The following is a 23441-nucleotide window of genomic DNA, read 5'->3' on the forward strand; positions in this document are numbered from 1 at the left end:
GAAACATCTAAAGGAAGTTTTAAACAAAATGTCTCGTGCAATTTATCGACTGACCACCGTTAGGGTCTCATCTAATTGACAACACGATCACCTTCCAGCAGTGTGGTTCGACCTGCTTGCATTACAGGTTTAAATTCACATAACGCAGTTCGAATTCTGTGGTCAAACTCTCTGATAAATACAGTTATATATAAATATTTAATTCGAATAACTAAAATAAAATTCCTTTATAATGATTCGTGTTTTTATGTGGCTCCGACTTGCGAAAGGTCTGTTTGTCCTATGACCGTGGGCCGGCCAAGATTTTTTTTGTATTTTTATTGATTTTTATCTATTTTTTTTTACATTTTTACCTAGTCCGGACATCCTTCCCCAGAGACCAAACATGGAACTTTTACAAGCCACTTCGAACTTCATAATGTTAGTTTATTTGAACAAACATTGCCCAGGGCAAGATTCGGTCCTGCCTCTTGGTGGGAGAGCGGCTACGCTAACCACTCATGTCAGGTAATGGCTGACATCAGGAAATCGCTGGCATTTTAAGTATTCTGGTCAATATACAGTAGCGAACAAATTAATCCGAATAAGTCGAATTTTCGTCAACTATTAGGATTTTGGTTTGATTTTTTTGTTTCAGTTCACAACAATTTTGGTTTTGGTTTACTGTTTTCAGTTTTGGTTTTGGTTCATTTTTGTTGAGTGCTGCATGTTTTGACTGTTTCTACGCGTTTATTAATAGTCTAAACAAGCTGACATTCTTAGTGTTTTATTCATTTTGTGTAGCTATAAAATGGACACATATATCTCCAAGAAAGCGTTCAAACTTATGTATGTTTTCTCAGTATACCTCGATGACTTAAAGACAGATTGCCAGTGACTGTGGTGTTGGGTTCGGTGCTATTAATGCGAATTTAAAGAGGATAAGGAAGCAGGTACCTTTCCCCTGACAGAAAAGGAAAATGTGGAAATGCGAAAAAAAGGACAACTACAACTTACTCAAAACAGAAACAACTGTTAGTGAAAGCTATGCAGGTAGTAAAGGCTCCAGTGGGCGAAAATGTACAAAGATTGGACTGTTGAGAAGTGGAAGGTAATATTCTCAGATGTGAGCCATTTCTTTGTTCAAGGGAGAATACCCTATGTTCGCAATTCAGAGGCTAAAAAGGCTTCTTCCGCACACCATCAGTAAGTTCCTGAACACCTATGTAAAAGATGTTCTGGAGTTGTTTTTTACACTACGGTCCAGGATCCCTTGTGCCTGTTGACGATATGATGAAAAGGGAAAAATACATAGTATTTGAGAGAAGAGTGATCCCAACAGAATCTCGCGCTATGTCACACTTTAATAAATAAATAAATAAATAATAAATGAAACAGTTCCTCAAAAATCGCAAGATCCAATTGTTTCAAGTGGTCAAGTATTTGTGCTGACATTAACTCAGTAGAACATTTGTAGAGTATAGTAAAAAAGAAACTGGGAAATTTAAATTCTGACTCAAAGGATAATGCAATCCATTATAAAATATGGTTTAGAGATGTAGATATAAGAAAAATGCGCTCTACGTTGGAAGACTCCATGCTCAGTGAATCAATGAACTTGTTAGGAACAGAGAAGCATATATAAATTGTTATACAAAGTTGGAGTTTAATGTTTGTACATATTTTCTTGCGAAATTAAACGTTTTTTTTTTTTAAATATGAGTGTTCGGGTTAATTTCTTCGGTACTGTCCGCTCAGGATTTCGACGCCATCTATATAAGCATTTTCAATCGATCACTGCTATTTTCTGGATTCAGTATAAAATACTGAAGTAGTTATTTGGACAATCTTTCCATTTGCACATTCTTCCATCCAATTGTATCCTTCTCTATGCTCTGTTACAGGTTTAATTCTTTTATTATATCTTCATTCGTGATCAAGAAGTATAGTTTGCTGTTCTCTGTTTCATTTCTGCTGCTCATATTCTTTTATTTCCCAAATTGTACTTCAATACAACAGTGTTGGTAAAGCGGGCGTGTTACAATCTTTTAATGGAGCCAGCCTTTGTACTAGTTTAAGATCACGCACAGAGTTTATTGCATTTGCTATTTTCAGGCTTTTAAAATTTCACACTTGACTCTTCTCATTACCATACGAAATCACGCATTCTGAATAAGTAAACGAATTAACCGGTTAAAAAGTTAATACTTCCTTTAGGTGTAAAATAGCTTGAATATCTTCCGAATCTTACGAAATGCTTTTCAAAATCAATAAATGTAATTTATTCTTCTACGTTTTCTTTAACTTTAGACAGAAAGTTGAATCTCTACATAAACATCGTTTACTTGAACAATTCTGAGCTCGGAATGTTTGTTTTCTTTTAAAATTTTTTTTTTATGTTCTGCTATATATTTTTAAAGAGGAATTTAGAATGTTTACACCTCTAAGTTTTAGGGTCGGCAGGTATTTTCTATTCTGTTGATAGATTTACTGTTGGATAAATAAACTTTTATTTAAGAGTAAATCTCACTAAATATTATTTCCGCGTATTTCAGAATTCTGATTTAAAATTTAAATGCCGGCCTGGTTGCCGAGTGGATAGCGTATCCGCTCTCCAGCCGAAAGGCTGCGGGTTCGAATTCCGCTGTGTGCATGGATGTTTGTGATTGTCTGTGGAAATACGAGTGGTGATCGCCAGTAGATGGCGTTGGTGTCGTTGCGATCAGTTGGTGATTGAATGGTGGAGACGGAGTTGTAGAGCAGGTGCACTCCCTCGATGAGTCCTTAGACTCCCTGGGGGTATCTAATAATAATAATATTATGTTATGGTGATTTTCTGTTTTTTTAACTATTGTTTCTATTATCTGATAGTTAAAAAACTATCAGATTATTCTGTAATTATCAGTCCATAATTCTGAATAAACATTTAGATTTTATTCTTTTTATTTTGGTTTTAAGCTCATTGTATACACTTATGCATCTGTAAAAAAAGGATTATTCAAAATTACATTTACATTATTAATTTAAACATAATTTTGAATTCAAAATTACATTTTCTTGATTCAAAATTACATGAAAATGTAATTTTAAATCAAGACCCAGAGCTGTACATCATACTGTAAATTAGAAAAAAAACTGTTCCACCAATGCCTAATTTCTTAGATATGATCTTATTCTTTATCCCATCTTCTGTTACTTCTTTCCATGTGTGTTACGTTTCTTTCTCTTTGATTTTCTTTAACTTCAGCCAGTATTAATTTAATAAATTTTATCTCTCCTAAAGCTTCATTTGCTGTTGTATGTAACGTGTTTTTATATTATTCCATTCTGTTTCTAAGACTTCGCTTTTTTTTTCTTTCTATCTAAGCATCGGTTAATTCTTTGCTCGTATAGCCACTGTGTACAAATAGTATCGTTTAATAATCTTCTTTTATTATAGGATGGTTCATATTTTCGTTGCCACTTCATTAATTTTAGTATTTATTTGGAGATCTCAATTTTACCTTAAGAAGTAATCAGTCGCTCTCTCATATCGTCCATAATATCTAAAGAAACTTCGATGTCATTCCGTATTAAAGTTATTTATTTATTTTATTTATTTACGTTTTCCATATACTCCAATATTAATTTTTATTTCAATTCTTGATTTCTATCTTCTATGAAAATTAAATGCTACCTAAATATGGGACCAACTGCATTTAAAGAGGCAAACTGGATAAATTCTCTCTTCTTCATACTATTATGTGTACATTAACATTTAAGGAATCTTTGCAGATTTCGAGATCTCTCTATCTCTCTCTCTCTCTCTGCATACTCTTGCGCGCACAGTTTTACTGGATTCAGAATAATATAGGTAATACGCTATATTATTCTGATTAATCTATATTATTCTGCTATGGATGGAAATAACAGATCGGAATGTATTCGAGCATTCCTGCAGAAAAGGTACACAAAAATAATTTTCCCATATTCAAAAGTGTGTGTCAGTAATCATACAGAAAAGAGATTATCTTAAAATGTAGGAAGAAGGTGTGTGTATATGTGTGTGTGTGTGTGTGTGTGTGTGTGTGTGTGTGTGTGTGTGTGTGTGTGTGTGTGTGTGTGTGTGTGTGTGTGTGTGTGTGTGTGTGTGTGTGTGTGTGACATAAGCGAGATTTATGGGTAGCTGTGGAGTGAATCTTATTAATCGAGGATTCGTTCGCGGTTAGCTGTTTCTCGGAGATTTTCCGATGTTTTTCGAAAAAAAAAATTGCGAAAGCACGGGATTTGTAATTAGATAGTACAAGTTATCTCTTTTTTGAATACGCAAGTACGAACTAACTTCCAGGACACAGACCCGATGGAGATGGAGGGGAACAGTGATAAGCGTTAGCTGGTGAAGCATTGATTCAAGTAAAAAACATCTCAATGGAACCAGTTTTATAGCGAAAGGTTCCAAATTATAAAGATAATAATGCCAGGAATAAATCAAATTAGAGAGGAATTGTCAGGATTTATTTTGGTTATGTAAGTTCTTCTAGGGCTTTATAGTATTCGACTTATGATTTTCTGGTTCCCCGCTGATGGATATTAAGAGGAAGGAACAAGTCGAGATAATTATTTGGGCATCAGTATTCAAATTGGGCATTTAAGCAACGGGGTGCTTGACATACTCTTTATTAGGTCATAATATATTGAGTATTTTCGAGAATTCTCTGTGGTCATCAATCCATGTACAACTGTTGAACGCACTGCTGTGGTTTGCACCCAAAGCAGACACTACCAGTTTGTGCTTAATGACTTCTGTGGGTCAGAGATCACGAGGTGTACTCCAAAAACCTTGACTAATGATAAGCAGTTTTAGTAAATCCATAAATTCTGATTATTTGTTAACCTAATTTAAATCATTTTTTTTTAACTTTATGCATTAGTGTAAAGAAAAATGTTAAATCCCTCAAATCACATATTTTGCTGTTTTGTCTTATGTTTTCCTGACTAGACTCTGACATCTCTCTCTCTCTCACACACACACACACACACACACACACACACACACACACACACACACACACACACACACACACACACACACACACACACACACACACACACACACACACACACACGCACACACACACACACACACACACACACACACAGAGAGAGAGAGAGAGAGAGAGAGAGCGGAATGTGAAAGATAACCTAAAATAAGTTACAAACACACTTAGGAGAAATCAGCTGATCAACTAGTTTAGAAAAGAAATAAAGCCTGCTTTGCAGTGAAATATTTCGAGAATTGAAAAATGATCCAGGGTTAGCAAAATTCCCAAAATCCTTTGCATCCATTATAAATAGTGGAATTTATTAAAATAATATTTGAACTATAATCATGGCTGTCGAAACCCACTAAGCATCTAATCACAATTCCCCTGTGAGGCAAATTCGGAGGGAGGCAAAAATGGAGAAATTCTTCCCCAAAAATATTTTGTGTGTTTAATAGTAGACGCTTGAATGAATTTAAGGGCGGAAAAATAGTGCTCACCTCGCCTGATATTAAAATTTCTCAATAAACGGACGAAGTTCTTTTGAGAAATTTGTTGCCTTACAATTTAAATCTATTTACTAATTATCTTATAAAGCCACATTTGCTGCTTATAAATATATTACGCATGCAGTCAGCCAACTTGAGTTTAATAAGGGAATGCTATAATAATCGGTTCCATGAAAATTCATCGAAAAGGCAATTCACCGAAATTTTTAAATTTTCGAAAATGGTATGATAAAAGCGATTCATTTAGAACAAAAACTGAACCGTGCAGACAGCTTCTTGCACCGACAACGTCTACTAATTCCGATAGGTCAGAGAGTTATTGTAATAATTTCGGCACCTTATTTCTTTGTTGCCCTGAATATAGCCGAACTGAAAACTGGAAAGGTTCGACATTTTCTTGTAAAAGTTTCAAATAGCGAATCTGAGTAAAATTCATCAAATAATAATTGCTGTATTGAAGTCGCATATTACTACTAGCAACAATAATAATAATAATGGAGCCTGCGTAGTTTAGTCGGTATAAACGAAGCCGTTTAGTTAGAAAGACCAGAGTAGTTGGAATCCCTTTTACGACTCGCATAATTTCTATCAGTCCTGTTCAACTAAAGGTAAGTTAGCAGGCATAATACGGAGATGGCTGGGCTTTTCCTCCCGGAAACAGGCAAATCAGTCCCATGAATAGACATGAAACTATTATCGGACAAGAAAGAGTATAAGAAACCATATTGTTCTATAATTTGTTTCCTTATAAAATAGCATTGCTATCTCCCTATACACTGTTCGGTTTTTGTTCTAAATGGATCAATTTTTCATAACATTTTCGAAAATTTAAAATTTTCGGTGAATTGTTTTTTCGATGAATTGCATTTTCGATGAATTGTTCAGTCGAGGAATTGCCTTTTCGATGAACTCTCCGATACCATAATAATCCATTCGACAACAGTTACTCCGTACGTTGATGGGATTTCTTTCTTCTTGCATTCAAATATTTAATACCACCCGTCATCCTTAAGAAGCTAAGACTTACTTTCATAAAAATATCAGAAAAAGAAACCCCTGAATAACTTGCAAAATGACATATGCTGGTTGTTCTGGGGAAGGCAAAATACGCTCAGTATGTTAATTTACCTTACGGTGGTACATTGACATGCAAAATGGGTTCTATTTATATTCGCAGAAAATGGATGTTCTAAGCTTACTGAAAAGACTTACTAAGCTAACTATTAAAAAGCTTACTAAGAATTTCTAAATGTTTACATATTCTGCTATCTCCCGCTGTCCATTGTTGAAAGCAAATAAACCAAAGCAGTCATTTTGTGATATCATTCGTCAGCATGACGCATGTTAAATAAATATTTAATAAATAAATAAAACAATTCTTAGTCAAGAATTGTTTTATATATATATATATATATATATATATATTTTTTTTTTTATTCTACCACAAAGAAATAAAAAGGAATTCTTTCAAAGCTTGAACTTTTGTTTTCTGTTACCTTCATATGAAAATATTCTTGAACCAGAAGTTTTACGTTACTTTTACCTATATCTGGATTTTGTAGTGATATTTTAAAAATAATTTTATTTTAAATAAATATCAAGTTTACTAATCAAGAAAACGTCTAAACCAGTCACGAAACAGCCAAGTAAGTATATAATAAGAGAGAATTATATATAAAAAGCCGAACTTTAAGTAATACTTTCCCTGATTTCTGCTACGTGCAGATTGACACTGTTTAAGCATAGCAGATAAACACCTAAAGCAGTAGAAAAGTGGATCCTTTATCTATGAAAAATGATCAAAGGAATTGCAATGAACGTATCTGACTCGGGGAAACGCATGCGATAAACATTAATAATACACTTCCCTCGTAAGTCTTAGTTGCCTTCATTTCGTTTACTTACGAAGATGAAGAACTATTTTCAACTTCTACGAATGCAGGCTCCGTGGACTCAATGAGTGGTCTACCGGAAACCTTCATATCCATTTATTTTTACTTGGACAAACAGAGCGTTTCGTAATTACTAAAAAATATGCGATACGAGAAAGGTTTTGTTTGAGTGAACAGACGGAAGTAGAAGATGGTTTGCAAAGCCTCCCAGAGATAGTCTATACCATTTAATTTGGGGAAATCACAGGATAAATCTACATCGAGGAAACGGTGATATGAGTCAAGAATTTGCGACAAACCGATCTTTCATGGTACGACATCCGAATGAATTCCAGTTTGCACAAGATATTTAAGAATTATTGGACATTCCCTGAGTGAAACTTTCCGACGACAGACAAACAAAGAAAATTTCGACAACACGTAAACTCAGTTCTAACTAATGAAATAAGCACTGGGCATTGAATGAATCCATTTCTGATGCGCAAGACCAGGGTATATTCAAAACCTGGCGCAATCACTTAACTGATTTCATTAATTTTCATTATTTAAAAAAAAAAATTCTCAGTTTGTTGGCTTTACTCTTTTCGCACACGAGAAATTATGTCTAAGATAGTTGGAAAAGTATCAAAATTATCTGAAACGTATGCATTTTTAGGGAATATTTTTGCTTGTCAGATAACAAATCGGAGTTCAGAATAGAACATCGTCAGCTAATGGAAAATGTATCATCGCTGAAAGACAAGGTTGCAATGCGACTGGTCCTGAATGCGTTTCAATTATTCCGTGTTGAATGCAGTAAAATAAATTTTTACAGACATTTCATTATCGCACCTTAACTTTCACAAAATGGCGATTACTTACGAGTACTTTCTTCTGTTCCCAAAGCGTTCATCCGCTATGAATTCTCTCACATTCCACTAGGTTTAATGCGGTTGCTAATATCTTAATCGACAGTGATTTGTTCGTAATTCTCCCGCCCCACTAAGAAAATAAAATCATATAAATAGGTATGAGTCAGAAAAAAGGGACAGAAAACAACATCTTCGGGTGGGGAAGGGGATAACGGATAGGAGGACTGAACTATAGAAGCATTCACAGACAAAACTAGTGACCGAGAAAACAAATTTAAAGTTGACTTACATATAAAATTTTACTGTTTTTCTTTACATTTATTAAAGCAGATGGTTATTGTTTCCTTTTTATGCTTTCTTTGTTCATTCTTTATTATTTTGTGACATCTTCAAGGAGTCGTCTTATTGAATATTTCTAGTAGTAATGGAATATATCTGTAGTTCCTCCCCTCTGCCATCTGATGCAATTATTTGAAGTCTGAACTTTTAGGATATAAACACTGAAAATCCTTTTGCTTTTAACGATGGTTATGTTGGTGTCGTATTCCTAAGTGTTCGCAATTCAACTCTTGTGATGAATCATTGGATGAAACGTAATATGAGCAGAAGAAAGAGACATCCATCTCGGGCAACGTGTTTCTCATTATTGCTGGTTTGGAATCATCCGTTGTGCATTGTTCTCGAAATTGATCGCGCGAGTTCCACAGAAAGTCCCATTCACAGCAAATGATAAACGTAGCAGATTTATTGAAGATCAGCTTCAGTCTAATTTATATCCTGAGAGAAGTTTGTCTTTGCTAATTATATCTCATTAATAACTCTTTCGTCTGTCTGCTCCGAACATCCATAATGCAATATTCTCTTAACTTATAACGAAAGCCACGCGATGAGTCAACTGAAAAGCGACAAGCCATAAGCAAAGCGAAGAGCATTTATTCATTCATGCAAGTTGGTTATTTTATGATTATCCGCCATTAAGGCAAAAAGGTCCACTTAATAAAAATTCTACTCTTTAAGCAAAACATTGCATGACGGTTAATATTACGATTTTAAAATTATCTGGTTATAAGATTTTTCCTCTGCATCCGCTATGTCACTGTAATCACGATAGCACTTCTTTGACACTCCCAGTAATAGAATGTTGCTCCATTACTGGGAGTGTCAGTACTGATACTGTCAACACTTTTGCAGAGTCAATTTTTCACTAATAACTGAAATCAAGTAATCTTAGTTTGTTCCTTTTACCTGCTGAGAAGTTTCGTATAACTAAAATAAAAAATAATAATTTTCTTGAAAATTAATTGAAATGAATTCAAACATTGGGCATAAATTTGGTGCAAAAATCTTGAAAAATATAAAAATTCGTTTAATCAATTCAATAAGCACCCGAGCACAAACTGTTTATCTCAAGTATGTGTGAACATGCTTGACGTCATTCCGTTTTATAAAAATTAAATGACCATCGTCCAAATGAATTGGAGTCAGCCGATCTGATGTGGAGATTGCAGTGTTTTTCTCCCGCATACGGGCAAATCGCGAAGAGAACATACGCAGTCGCGAGAAACAAAAATGCTATTCGGGAGAAGTATTTGGCGGTGCAGTATGAGAATGGTGGACGATCTGTATCGATGGAGTTAACACTTTAGACGGTGAGTTGTGTGAAGTAGAGTGCTATCCTGTGATAAATCCATGTAATACTAATGTACACGATAATATGAGTACTAGGTTGTATTCTCTGAACGCAACTGAACCTGGGGTAACGTAAATTTCACTGAATGCGTCACTGTATACTAAATGGCCTTACAGATTGTTATCTCCTGGTGAATTATAATACGTTTTATAAATCGGCAGTACTTACATTTTCATCCTCTTAAAGCATGAATATTCTTTTGTCTACCATCTCTAGACAGTTGAAGTGTTATTGACAATTATGGTTTTCCATAAATTTCCGCAACACACTTTACCTGAGGTTGGTTTGGAAGAGCATTTTTCGGAACTGATTGAAATTTATTAGCTTTTCTCGGTATCTAATAAATAAAAGTTGCCTATTATTAATCTCAGGCGGCGAGTTCAGGTTTCTGTTCACCTCCGTATCTTTCTTGCTGGAAGTAGAAGAACGGTGAACTTTTTTTTCTTTTGCGCAAATCCATCATTACGGAGATGAGACCGTATAAATATTAATAAAAGGTCGCCACCCTCAGGATTATCTGAGGCTGCTCAGGTTCGCGGCTGTTATGTATGACAAGTTTATAATTCCGAAGTCAACCGCCATTTGTTATCTTTCGGGTGTACACAAAACGAACGATGCAAAATTCGTTGGGGGGGGGGCATATTTTATCGAAATATCGTTTCTCTAAACATATTTCAGTGTTCAAGGAATTCAAAGTATGCACCGTGTTTGGTTAATGTCTCATATTTCATAGAGCTTTTCATTAGAGTTGGAAAGATTTACAGGATCGAAAAACACAAAATTCTAGGATTGTTTCATGTAGGAAATAAATTACCTCCTGGGCGTGTTTCTATTGGGAGGAAAACGCAAAAACACTCCAACACACAATATGTCAACCTGTTTGCCAGTGCTCATATTGGTTTGAAGGATGCCTTCTGGCCAATATGAGCAGTTGCATTAGAAATTAATTTAAAGGTGAATACCTACAGGTGTCCTTACATTTCTATTGCATCAGCTCCGTTTTCTATTTGCAATTCAAATAGTTCTGTGGATCTGCTTACGTATTACTATTTGTAGAGCGTTCATTCTATTCAGAACATTGGCAGCAGAAGTAACCCCTCGGATTTTATGATTCGTCATGGATAAGCGCCTCCGTAGCGCAATTGGAAGAACGACGGTACATTGCGCCCTTCGATTGGAATAGGCTTAAGTTCGATTCTCGTCGCGACGGGAGGAATCTTTATTTGGACGATTTCAATCGAAGGTGAGTTAGCCAATCTCATACGGAGGTAGCAGGGTTTTTTCTCCCGGAAACTCGGGTTTTTCATCCCGCATACAGACAAATCGGCCCTTCAGAACACACGCAATTTACAGACAAAAAATACTAGTTGTGGTGGGCGGTAGATGGCGTTGATGGAGATGATTCGTAGTAGAGGTTCGGTGTAGTGGTTGAGAAAGTTGTAGGTATCCTCCCGCGATGAGTCTTTGGACTCCTTGGAGGTATCAGGAATAATAATAATAATAATAATAATAATAATAATAATCCGTTGTTCAAAGTTGATGATTTCTGTATTGACAACTGACTTGTCTGATTAAGCACCAATGATGAGAGCTTCGCTAATGAAATGCGAATTTTATTTAGAGAGCAGAGACTCTCGTAAGGACCCTCTTTTTTATGTGGTTTCCACTCACGAAAGATTAGTAGTAAACCTATAATAAATTTGTTCCGTGGATGGGCTATGGAATTTTTCCCCAAGCCACTTCAGGCCTCCAATAAGTTGGGCGATGGTCTCTCACCGGGCGAGAAAGTTCATCTCCCACTTAAAGCAAATCACTAGAATCCATGCTTACGCCGACATTTGAACCTACGACCTGTTGGTTGGAGAGCGGGCACACTATTCACTCTGCCAACCAGACCGTCAATATTGAGTTTATAACCCGGAAAATCCTCTAAAACCTTTTTATTCTACAAGGAGAACAGCATTGATTTAGTCCTACAAATCTGAAGGCAGCCAATCTCTGCCTTTCAACTTCACTGGACCTCAGAGCAACTTTGCCACTAACATTGGGATGAAGACAATGCTCTTAATCCTAACTACTATTTCTACGTGAATATTCGTGCACGTCTGGTCTACAGTCGAGGTAGCCTTTCAGAAGAAAGTAACTCCAAAGTCACCTGTAAGACTTTCTTCTGAAAGGCTACGATATGCACCATTTACAATCAGTTGAGTATAACAGAAGATCGAGTGCCGGTTCAATCGACAATGTTTTCAATAAACGTGTAGCAAGGCTGACGTATCATATACCTCACTCATTATCCGGTATTTTCTACTTATATTTATAAACGTTAGTTTTTGATTTCATATGCTGGTTAATCCCAGAAGGCGTTTTGTAAAATAAATCGATTGAATAAACCATAATTTACACAAAAATCAACGCGTCCTGGTGGCTCTTCATACATTTTTATTCAGCGTTCTGAATAGACTAAGGAAATCTTATATCGGTTAAGAAAACTTGGTATGTACAAAACCAAAGTAACTGAAGAGTTTAGCAATGCTACTATGACTAGAAATTTAAATGTTTTCTCGGAGGTTTGTTTTATAGAAGAAAATACGACGATAAATTGTCTTATCACAACGACTATCCTTAACACGAAAGTTTGTGATGAATGGTCTTTCTAACCGAAGGTCAAATGTTGCACGGTGTTCAGGACGCGTGGGAAGCAATTATTAAGTTGTTAATCACATTAGTTTTTGATATTCTCTATTATTCTTGAGTTGGAACTTCATTCTCTAATCACTGACACAATAATCATCATTAAAAATGTGGCTTATGTCAGTTATTCATTCTGTTCATTCATGTAAGAGTTAAAAGAGTACTTTAAAGATAGCCGAGGAATTTAAATGACGAAGTTCTTTCATATAATCCGGTTCACAACTCATAAGTGAAATTGGAGACTTGCATAATTTGCGTTCATAGTGAAAGAAGAAAAAAAAAAGGATTTCGATCCCATCATTGTTCTCTACCTCGCGCATGTTTTTCCCCTTGTTCGAGGTAAACACTACTGGAATAAAAAGAGGGGGTACAAAAGTTTAGTCGTGTAGCTTGTGTGAGGATCCTATTCAGGCATGACTACCTCGATCCCCTAATCCAAATTCCAGACATCAACAACCCGGGGAAGATAAGATGTTAATTACTGCTTGCACGTTTTTGTCCACAAGATAATTAAGAACTTTTATAGCGAAGAAGATAATTTACATTTTGGCACTTTTCATTAATTTTAAGGTTCGCTGCCACAGAATTAAAGTTCTCCGAGCGCTCTTGGTTCACAACGAGCAAAAACTATCTGCCATCGAAACCTGTTTCCCCTATTCGCATGGCCCTCAGGTTATTTCTTTTAAATGGGCTTGGGGATCAGTTTCAAAGCCGAACGTGCTATCGCTGGAAAATGTGAGAAATGTTCGAATTATATTACTGCGATGTTGTCAGCGCCAGGGAAGATCTCGCTCCCGTGAGTACGGGGACTTTAGTAGATTCCATACGTGGGGAAAACAATGCTCTTCTGGTACGCTATGAGTGCTTAATAATTTTGCACATTATGTTATGCCTTTCTCACCTAATTTTATTATATTCTGATTACATTAAGTGTGAGAAAGTGGGAGTTTGTCATATCAACAATTTTAAGATATTAATTACAAAAGTTAATTGAAGTGTGAAGGAAAGCATGAACACAAGTTCATTTAACTTTTAGTTAAATGAATTTGAATTAAAGGATAGCACAACAGGATTTTACTATTAGTTTCGCTCTACAGAAACACATCCGAGACAAAATGATTTATTTGCTTAAAATTTAAAGATTATTAATTAAAATATATCAGATTGGAGAATATGAAGTCGAATGCTAATGGTGAAAGTTCAATTTTAATACAAAAGTAAAACTCCACCGTAATAACAAACGTAAACTGATTTAGATTTGATTCGCGAAGAAAATCAATGAACATGCCGAACCCGTTTTCCTTTGCTATTCGTTGCAAACATTCGCTCATGAAACCTTTAACTCCCTGCACTTCGGTAGCATGGTGGGTGCTTCCTGCCAACGAGAGATCTGAATGTGAAAAGAGATTTTGACATTCAGATCTCTCGTTAGCATAAAGTTACTCCAGATGATGTGACTCAAAAATATCTCTTCAATATTTAAATTTAATTTTTTTTTCATTACAAACATTCATACTATGAAGGGACAAACTCAAAATTTTAATGACAAAGTAATCCATTATGAACGGAGTAACAGAATTGAAAAAAAAAAAAAAACCTCAGAAGCGATAATCTTTCCGTACACAAATGGAGATCAATCAAAAAGTTGTTAGGGATATTTCTTTTTTGCTATTGTTTTTTCACGTGGGTCAGCTCAAGTTTTCTTCATGTGGTACAGCTCCAACCATTTGATCTTTCAAGGGATGATTTCACAGGGCGATGGTTGCCATTTTTGTAAAAACTACTTTCTCAAAGTACAAACTACAAGTAAATTTAGCAATACAGAAATTGTGATACGTTAAAGCAAATATTCTTCTATGTAATATTTATTTCTGAATAAAGCAAAAAAAATTAAAAAGGAAATGTTTGATCAACCGTCCTTGTTGAGTAAGTCGAACTGCGGACCATGATGTTCTTATTATCCGATTTTTTAGGACGAGAGAAATATCGCAGTGCAATGCATAGTCATTTCAGGCAAACGCCTACATAATAAGGATTAAGAACATTTTTTTAAAATTTTAATCCCAGCTATGACAAGTTGAAAAGCTTTAGTACATTAATATCAGATTGAGAAGACTCATATAAATCATCAACCCCTCTCATGAAATTACAACAGAATTTTTTTGCTATTCACATCTCTAACAGACATGCAATTATTTATTTAGCGTACAGTCAGTTTTAAAGGTACATGGACACAACAGCTGAAGTAAAACAAGACAATTACACTTTCAATGAACAAAACACTTATAAGTTAAAAACTCCAGGAGGTAGAAATCATCTACTACATACAATTAAACTACTTTTAGTTTTGAACATTTTAACCTCATTAATTGTCCAAGGGAATAAAGTTTCCCACTTTCCCCACCCTCGCGCTCTAGGACTTTACTAGCATAAAACAAACTTCCAAAGATAACCCTGCACGTCCAAAATTCTCCAGATTTCAAGTACGTGTTTTGGAACGGTCCTTAAGTTGCTACTATGAGGGCAAATAAAACGACCTTGATGGTTATAATGAAGCTGATGTTCGCATAATTACTTCACAGGTCCTCAGGATGGAGCGAACCGAACACTAAACGGTAGATCCTCTTTCTCCACACCTTACTTCCAAGCTGACAGCCACGTTACGAAGGTGCAAGTAAACAAAACCTTAATTAAGCGATGCAAGAAAGTAATTTCTTCACGCCACATTTTCATTGTGGCTTTAATTAAGTAATGTCTCATGCAACAGCAGAGCGTTATTTCTACTCCATAAAGAGACCAATGACAGATGGTGTGTCAACAGCGCGGTTTATCAATTAACTGCGGTCTTTTCTCTCAACGAGATTAATTCTTGCAATAATAAATGAACTCAGTCAGCGGGATGCAACCGAGTGTGGCAAAGATTTTCCCTCATTCCAGTTAAAAACTCCCATTCATGACTTTACACCCTAGATTCTGCTCATTGAATAGCTCGGAGTTACAATTCGCTCTGTTTAAACCCGATATAGAAAATAAAATTGGTGGTCGGTTGAAAGTGAGTGTAAGACCATCCATATCGATGAAATTTCGTAAAGGAAATCATCTTGAACTTGATATCGTCAGAAATTAGGAGTGTGAGCGCAGGTAATTAGTTTAATCTCGTAAACAGACTCGAGGGGGGGGGGAAGGTTAGCTAAACAAGTCCTTTTGACAAGATGACAGGGAAATGACCCAATGCAAGATGAAGGTGCAGCGATACAGAAATAAGAGCCGTGTAAGATCTGTAATAGGGGGGGTCCTGACTGATTGATTTGGAGGAAAATCGTTGACAGGGATTAATGATATAACTTTTCACGTCGTACTATAATAATATCCTATTATTATAGGATATTATTATACAGGAAAACTGATGAATTACTCGAATACTAAGATTGTCTTCTTCGATTGCCAAACCTTTTTTTAAATACCGATCCTGTTATTTAAAGAATTAAGCTATTTTGAAATTTTGTTACATCAACAGTCGTTATCCTTACGATCTACCGGAAATTATCGATTTTATTTATTGCACGGTTCAACCTTGAGTGGCCTTCTTCGGTAATTCGGTTGTGCTCAGATGTATCTAAAATGCCCGGGATCGATTTGTCTTTCTTCCTCTCCTTTCGCAGATCTTCCCAATGGAAGAGGTGATTTTTGCGAATACCAAAAACCGGTGCATTCTTGCATAAGCCCCTCCCTTTCGTGATTTGCCCTAAGAAGATGTGTTCTTCCGAAATCGTACTCTGATAACTGAAAGGGGAGATGACGAAGCGTGAGTCTACGAGGAAGGAATGTTTTAGTTGTATCGGAAATCGAATTTTTTTCCGTCTTACTAATACAGACAGTCGATTTCCAGCAACAAAATAGAACGAATTTTGCAATCTACTGACAATGGGTTTTCCATAGCTAATCGTTTCACTGTTCCTTATGGTTACCTGACAATATCAGCAAGGTGTTTGTTGAACCAGGCCACACCTCAGCCTGCAAGCAATTTCATATTTTGCCATCATGTTTGCATCTAATTCACTTGACCGTGTAAAGTAAGTAGGAAAACCGCATTTTTTTTACTTTCCAACACTGTTTGATAAAATCTGAAACAAAAACAAACTTTTGAATTGGCTTTGCCATAGCTTGAACGGAGTTATTATGAAGGTAACGGAAATGACTGAAGACAAGAGAACGCTTTTGATGGAATTAAGATTAAAAATGCAAAATACTTAAACTCTTCTGTTATTTGGGGGGGGGAGGTGAAGGTTAAAAAGCTATTTCCGAAAGTAGCATCAGAATAATATAAGAAACTATTTTATTTGGAAATGAAAATCGCTATTAAATCTTTGAAAATCTAAGAATTGAACTTTCAACGATATTTTTCAACTCAAAAAAAGAAAGTGAGAGGTGGATAAAAAGACGCTTACTTGGTTTATAAAATGGAATTCATTTGGGATTTTCTAAGAACACTGTCAACACAATGGGATCAGGCATACCAAGAAAGAAACGGAGCAATGTTGCGCGTATTCGTTTGAAAATCGAAATCCCATTCAATTGTTATCAATATTTCTAAGTTCACACGCAAAGTTCCGATCATTTTTGGCCCTACCTCCAAATTAGTGCAAATAATCTTTCGAACAAATGTTCAGTTATTTAAATTTCAATTTAGACAATGTCATTATGGGAAGAATATTTGCAGATATTTCAAATTAAATCTTCTACTAATTGCGTTGATGTTATAACAGGCATACGTAATTCGTTTTGGTGTAATTAACATTCCAACAGAAACAAACTGGCCCTTCCCTTCGTATGCCTCGAGAACTATTAATTGCGTAATTATTAGTCTGGCGTGTAGGCATTCTAAATTAATTCTGATCTCGGTACTTTAATTGGCTTCTTTCCAAATGAATGGCTCACGATAGCCATTGGTAATAACAGTTGCCTCTACTTTTATCCAACCTGATTAATTTCTATTAATAATTTAGCAATATCTGTCCTTCAAAGACAGACGAAATATTGCAATTGTGGTACTGGTTATGCTGCCTGTGGAATCAGAACTCAGGGGATTAACTGAATATTTCAACTGTTTCTATGACTACACATCATTGAAGGCTTGTTTAGAGAAGGGACACCCCCTCTTCGTTATGCAAAAAGATCGTAAGAGGTCTTATATCAGTGATAACATTGCCGTCAATAAATCAAAAAGTTTTGATCTAGCTAATCGATATATCGGCCGAGCTGAAACTCTCTTAACAGCATATTAAAGGGTAAGCTTCTTGTATTCTATTGCAGATTCATTCATTTGAAGAAAATGTAATGCCTTCACATTTATCGAATGTCATTGTAACTAAATTACCGATGCAGTGTGGAATACGGAATGCTAAAACTTCAATCAAGAAGCCAGACAAATGTGAATGGTTCAGGACAGGTAGTAACATAAATCGGCACGCTCTAATTTCAGAAGAGAAATAAAGCTTTCAAGAGATTTCATTACTATAAAAATAAAAATAAACTGTATTGGTAATTTATTTCTCCAATATAATACAGAAGTTAGATACGTTCGTGTACATTACTTTTTAAGGGTGGGGATCTAAAATTCCTACTGACTATTCGTACGCACATATCTGCACAAGTATTTGGGAAGATTCCATCGTTTTTTGTGTTTATGCACAGTGGCTAGAAGCGGTTTCCAATAACTAATCTTGATATCATCTACGTCCAACAACTGGCGAATTAAGTTGTGCAAAAATGTGATTGACATCTGATGTTTTAAATAATTTACTGTGAAACTGGTGTCTTATTAGAGATGATCTTTCGTTATTTTTCCTAATAATTTAGTAGTGTCATTAAGCAAAAGAACTGAATTATTGGCTACTGGGAAGTAAGGTAATGAATTGTACTTTTTATGCAAGAGCAGTTTCCAATTTTCATTTATAAGAAACTTAAATTGTTGGTGACGTCAACTTTTAACGTTGAGATGTTCGTAAAGTGTTTTTTTTCATTAAAATGCGTAATGATTTTTGTGCAGGCATCTCGTGGGATTCAACTATCTGCTGGTGACTAGTGGAAAGTTTTCTTCGTGATCGTTACAGTTTGCGAAATTAAGCTGGTTTCAGATGAGCATCTGTAAACAACAACAACATTTATTTCAGGATCTCGTAGATCTTGACTCAAGAAAGAAAACAGCTGCATATAATAGCTCTTGCATGCTCACGATCTGCTAATCCATTATATGCACGTGATAAATGCGTCTTCATAACTAAGACTAATCGGTCTTCTTTGTTCACCTGATACCCCGTGATGTTTGCTACATCTATTGTAATATAGCCAGCAATGCTGTAACTGACTTGTTTGTGTGCAAAAATAAATGGCCTTCCCGGAAAGTCTAGTGAGTGTGTGAAGAGCTGGTTAAGAAGCTACTACATTCTCCAGTAGGCAAAGGATTCGCCTCAGTGAAAATCCTAATTCATTCTCCTTTCTGAAACACCAATCGATGAAAAATAATACCTCGATATCGAGCTCTCCTTTCATGCTTAGAGATCTGTAAAAGCAAGCTTCCTAATATTTTCCAAGCATAAACATTCCTCTGTTTTGAAGTAAAACTTTTGGACGGTGCCTATTTTTTTTAATAAGTCGCAGAATAGAAGTGAAAAGAAGAAGAATAAAAAGTTCGAAATTGCCAATATTTTTAAGTACGCGTTATTACGCATTGTATATTGTTTTTATAATTGTTATATATTTTATAGCCCGGATCAGCTTATGCTTTGGGTTATACACATTTGTCATTGTTAAATTGTACACAATGTTATTGAGTATTGCATTGTATTGAATGAGGACCCCCCCCCCCCTTAAGACATATATATATATATATATATATATATATATTTCATATTTCATATTTAGACTATCATGTCTAGGTGAACTATTTTCTCTGATTGCTTATGCAATGATAATACGATGAAGTAATTATTAATGTCAACAGCAAATTCCAAAAACATTTTTATAAAATTGGAGGGAAGGAGAATTAATAGCGGATATATCAAAGGAATACGTGTGTGTGTAAGAGATAAAAAGTGACAGCAGAAGGGAAGAGTTTCACTAATTATGACCTTCCAAGATTAAAAAAAAGAGTCTCAAAAATAATGAATTAAAAAAAAGCCAGTAAGTCATTGGTGTGCTTCTCACAAGAACTGCAGAATCTTTTAAACTTAAATTTATTGTGCACTTAGTGAACAAAAAACGTCGCAGGAAGAGATTACTTTTTCAACTTGATGAAATCGTCTGACACAAAAGTAAATCAGCTTTGAAAAAAGGTTCTTTTAACTCTCTCTCCCTATTTCTTTAGGAGACATACGTAGAGAGGATTTATTGGTAATGGCAGAGAGACTCTTCAAAAATTTTAAATTAATTTTTTTCAATGATTATTAAAGCAATATATATTACCATAAAGATAAAATGCCCATCAATATACCAAGAAATAAACTCAGAAGAGTTGGATGTGCAACAAAAAAATGACGGTTTCTCCGTCTATTCCTCGAAGGGAAATATTTCAAGAATCCATTTAAGGCAAGGAGGAAAGATTATCAACTTTCCTTCTTTCCTTTGATACAATAAAACGATTTGTGCTCGAATATTCAGATTGAGATGAATTAGTTAGTGAATACATGATTGTAACAGGTAATATTCTGTACTATCGCCTTTATTTCTAAATAACAATAACCACAATTGCATGCCTTCCTCTATTTTAAAATCAGAACGTGGAAATCAAACATCAGAAATAATACAAATAATTTGTGTTTTGCTTTACAAGACGAAGAATGATCCGTCTTGAAAAGAGGAAAGAAATTTAGACTTTATACGAAGGTCATCTGAAAGGTTCTCGGCCTAACAATGAAAAAACTAATTTATAATTTCTAAATTATTTTTAGTTTTCAACATAATCCCCCTTAAGCTAATACATTTATTCCATCGCCATTACCCCGTTCCTGTTGTGGTTCTCAGTAAGATCTGCAAAATACCCTCTACAGCTGAAGTCACCTCTTGATTCGAAGGAAACGCTGACCAGCGAGGAAGAGTTTAATTTTGGAAAGAGACAAAAGTCAGAGGGAGCCAAATCTAGGGAATCGGGTGGATGTTCCAACAATTCATAGTGCAGATCCCTTAATTTTCCCATTGACAAAACACCTTTGTGGGCAAGGCGCATTGTCCTGATGAAAGACGATTATTTTCTTCTTCACACCGGGTCTTTTCTCACGAATTTTTTCTTCTAGTCTGGTTAAAAGATCGGAACAATATTCCCCGGTTACTGTTTTACCCTTTTCAAGATAATTAATAAACGAAATGGCTTTAGCATCCCAAAACACCGATGCCATGACCTTTCCTGCTGATGGAAAGACTTTCTTCTTTGGCGCTGAACAACCGGCTTTTGTCTACTGTTTGTATTCTGGTGTGTAATGGTGAATCCACGTCTCATCCATAGTAATAAATCAACGCACAAAATCAGATTTATTCTTGTTAAAACGCTTCAAGCACTGTTCAGAGATTTTCATGCGAGTGCGTTTTGGATCTGCTGTGAGCAAGCGCGGCACCCATCATGCGCTAATCTTTTTCATTTGCAATTCTTTATACAAATTATATCCTACATGTTCTTTTGAAATTCCTATAGTCTCAGCAAGTTCACGCACTTTGACTCGCCGGTCATCCAATACCATATCGTGCACTTGATCAATGATATCTGGTGTTGTTACACTTTTTGGACCTCCTTCAAATCGATCATTTTCAAGGCTGGTACGTCCACGTTGAAACTCGGCAGCCCATTTCTTAATGGTCAAAAACGAAGCAGAAGTGTGCCCATGAACTTCGAATGAATTTCTCTTGCCGGTAAACCTTCTTTTACAAAGAATTCTATAACTGCACGATACTCAATTTTATCCATTTCAAGGGATACAGACAACACTTTTGCTTCAGACAGCTCTATCAAACAAACTAACTGATAGAATTACTTGCGCAATTTCACATGGATGCTTATGAGAGATGTAGCAACTTAAAAAAAAAAATCGTGCCGATAGTGTTGCCATCTATGGTCGAGGCCGAGAACTTTTCAGACCACACTCGTATTGCTCCACCTATAAAGGGTTGTAAACCTATAGAACATTATTCCATTGGTGTGCTAAGATGCGTCTTTTATTCACTCAGTCTAGAAAAATACCTCTAGAAACCAAACGTGCAACTTTTAAAACACTTCACGCCTCCTAAATAAACAGGGCGAAGTTTTCATGTTTCACGTGTGCAATCGAGAAATTCACTACAAGTATTCGCGAGGATTCGTTTTCTTTCTTTTTTTTTATTTCAAAATTAATCTACGCCTAAAGACAAACTTCAACACCTACTGCTGGATTCGAACCCACAGCAGGAGAGGGTACGCTAATCTTTCGAACTACGCTGCCATTTCTTGAATACGAAAGCCAACACAAAGAGACACTTCACCAGAACAAAGCATCTTTAAAGGATCAGTGTAAGTTGTATTGTATGTTTTCCCAATGATCGTATCCCACTAATATCCAACAGTGTTCGTTATTTCAGTGGTATCCTCAACCCATGAAAGAAAAAAAAACTGAGATACTGACATAGTTAAACAAAATAAGGTAATCTATTCTCACCACATCACTAAGATTTAGATATGAATAACAGTTTAAGTTCCGCGCTCATAAAAGAAGACGAATGCCAATATTGGTGGAGATAAACCTAAAAACCACTGAAGAAGAAAACGCAGATTATTATGACAATGGCAAGGAATTTTTTTTCTCTCTCTTACTTATGTAATTATACGTATGTAGTACTTCTAATCGTCCTAATTATCTTACTTATTTCTGTTATTCATTTCCAGTAACTTAGGAGGGTAAGTAGATTCTCTGGATGGGAAAGGGATAATTTTTTTTTAAAAATAATATAGAACACAAGGAACAACTATTTTATTCTGTCCTTTGAGTGAGAGTAATATCATTCTGCATTGTGTCCAACTGATGTATAAAGTGAAGCAAAATACGTGCATATGTCAAATGTCAGTTCTATTTTATTGTGCGAATCTCATTTTGGGACTATTTATCAACTTGTGTATCGTTCTCTAATTCCGAAATGATTCCAACCATCCAGTTGACCAACCTGCAAGTTGTAACACTCTGGTGGAACTCTCATCATTCTGGAATTTGACATTCCTTTTCATGAGTCAAAAGGTTATTTGACGGAACTATTCCAAAGACGGTTGGTGCTCATTCTTAATAAACTTGTTTTAAGAATAGGAGGCATTTGCTTACCGCAAAACTCATCACGTTACAACAAATCACCGTTGGATTGCTTAGATTCAAAGTTCAGCTTCACCTTACCGAATATTTCTGTGTTTTCCTTCGCCTTATTTAAAAGCATCGTCTAAATTACCTTCCTTTCAATATTCCGCTTCTTCTAAACATTATGTACACATCCACCGAGCGATGGAAGGGGACTGTAGGTATTCTTTCCTTCATCCGTCATTCTGATCGACAGGAAAGTCTTTACTTTCAACCTACCGCGTTCAGCGGAGGTCTGTTTTTAACGCGCAACAACCGTGACAAGAGCGTGCTGTTTATCTGCTCCGTCAACAATCGATATTTCACCTGTGTCAATATCCACCGCGCCAAGGAAAGAAAGAAGAAAAAAAGCTGCATTTGACATGGGGTTGCTGAACCGTTCTGTTTCTTGGTATTCGTTTACTTAAATTTAATAACTGGTATTACGGATTGCACGAAGTT

This window comes from Typopeltis vanoorti, chromosome 16, assembly GCF_054136105.1.
Source record: "Typopeltis vanoorti isolate ZY-2024b chromosome 16, IOZ_Tvanoo_1.0, whole genome shotgun sequence".
Lineage (NCBI taxonomy): Eukaryota > Metazoa > Arthropoda > Arachnida > Uropygi > Thelyphonidae > Typopeltis > Typopeltis vanoorti.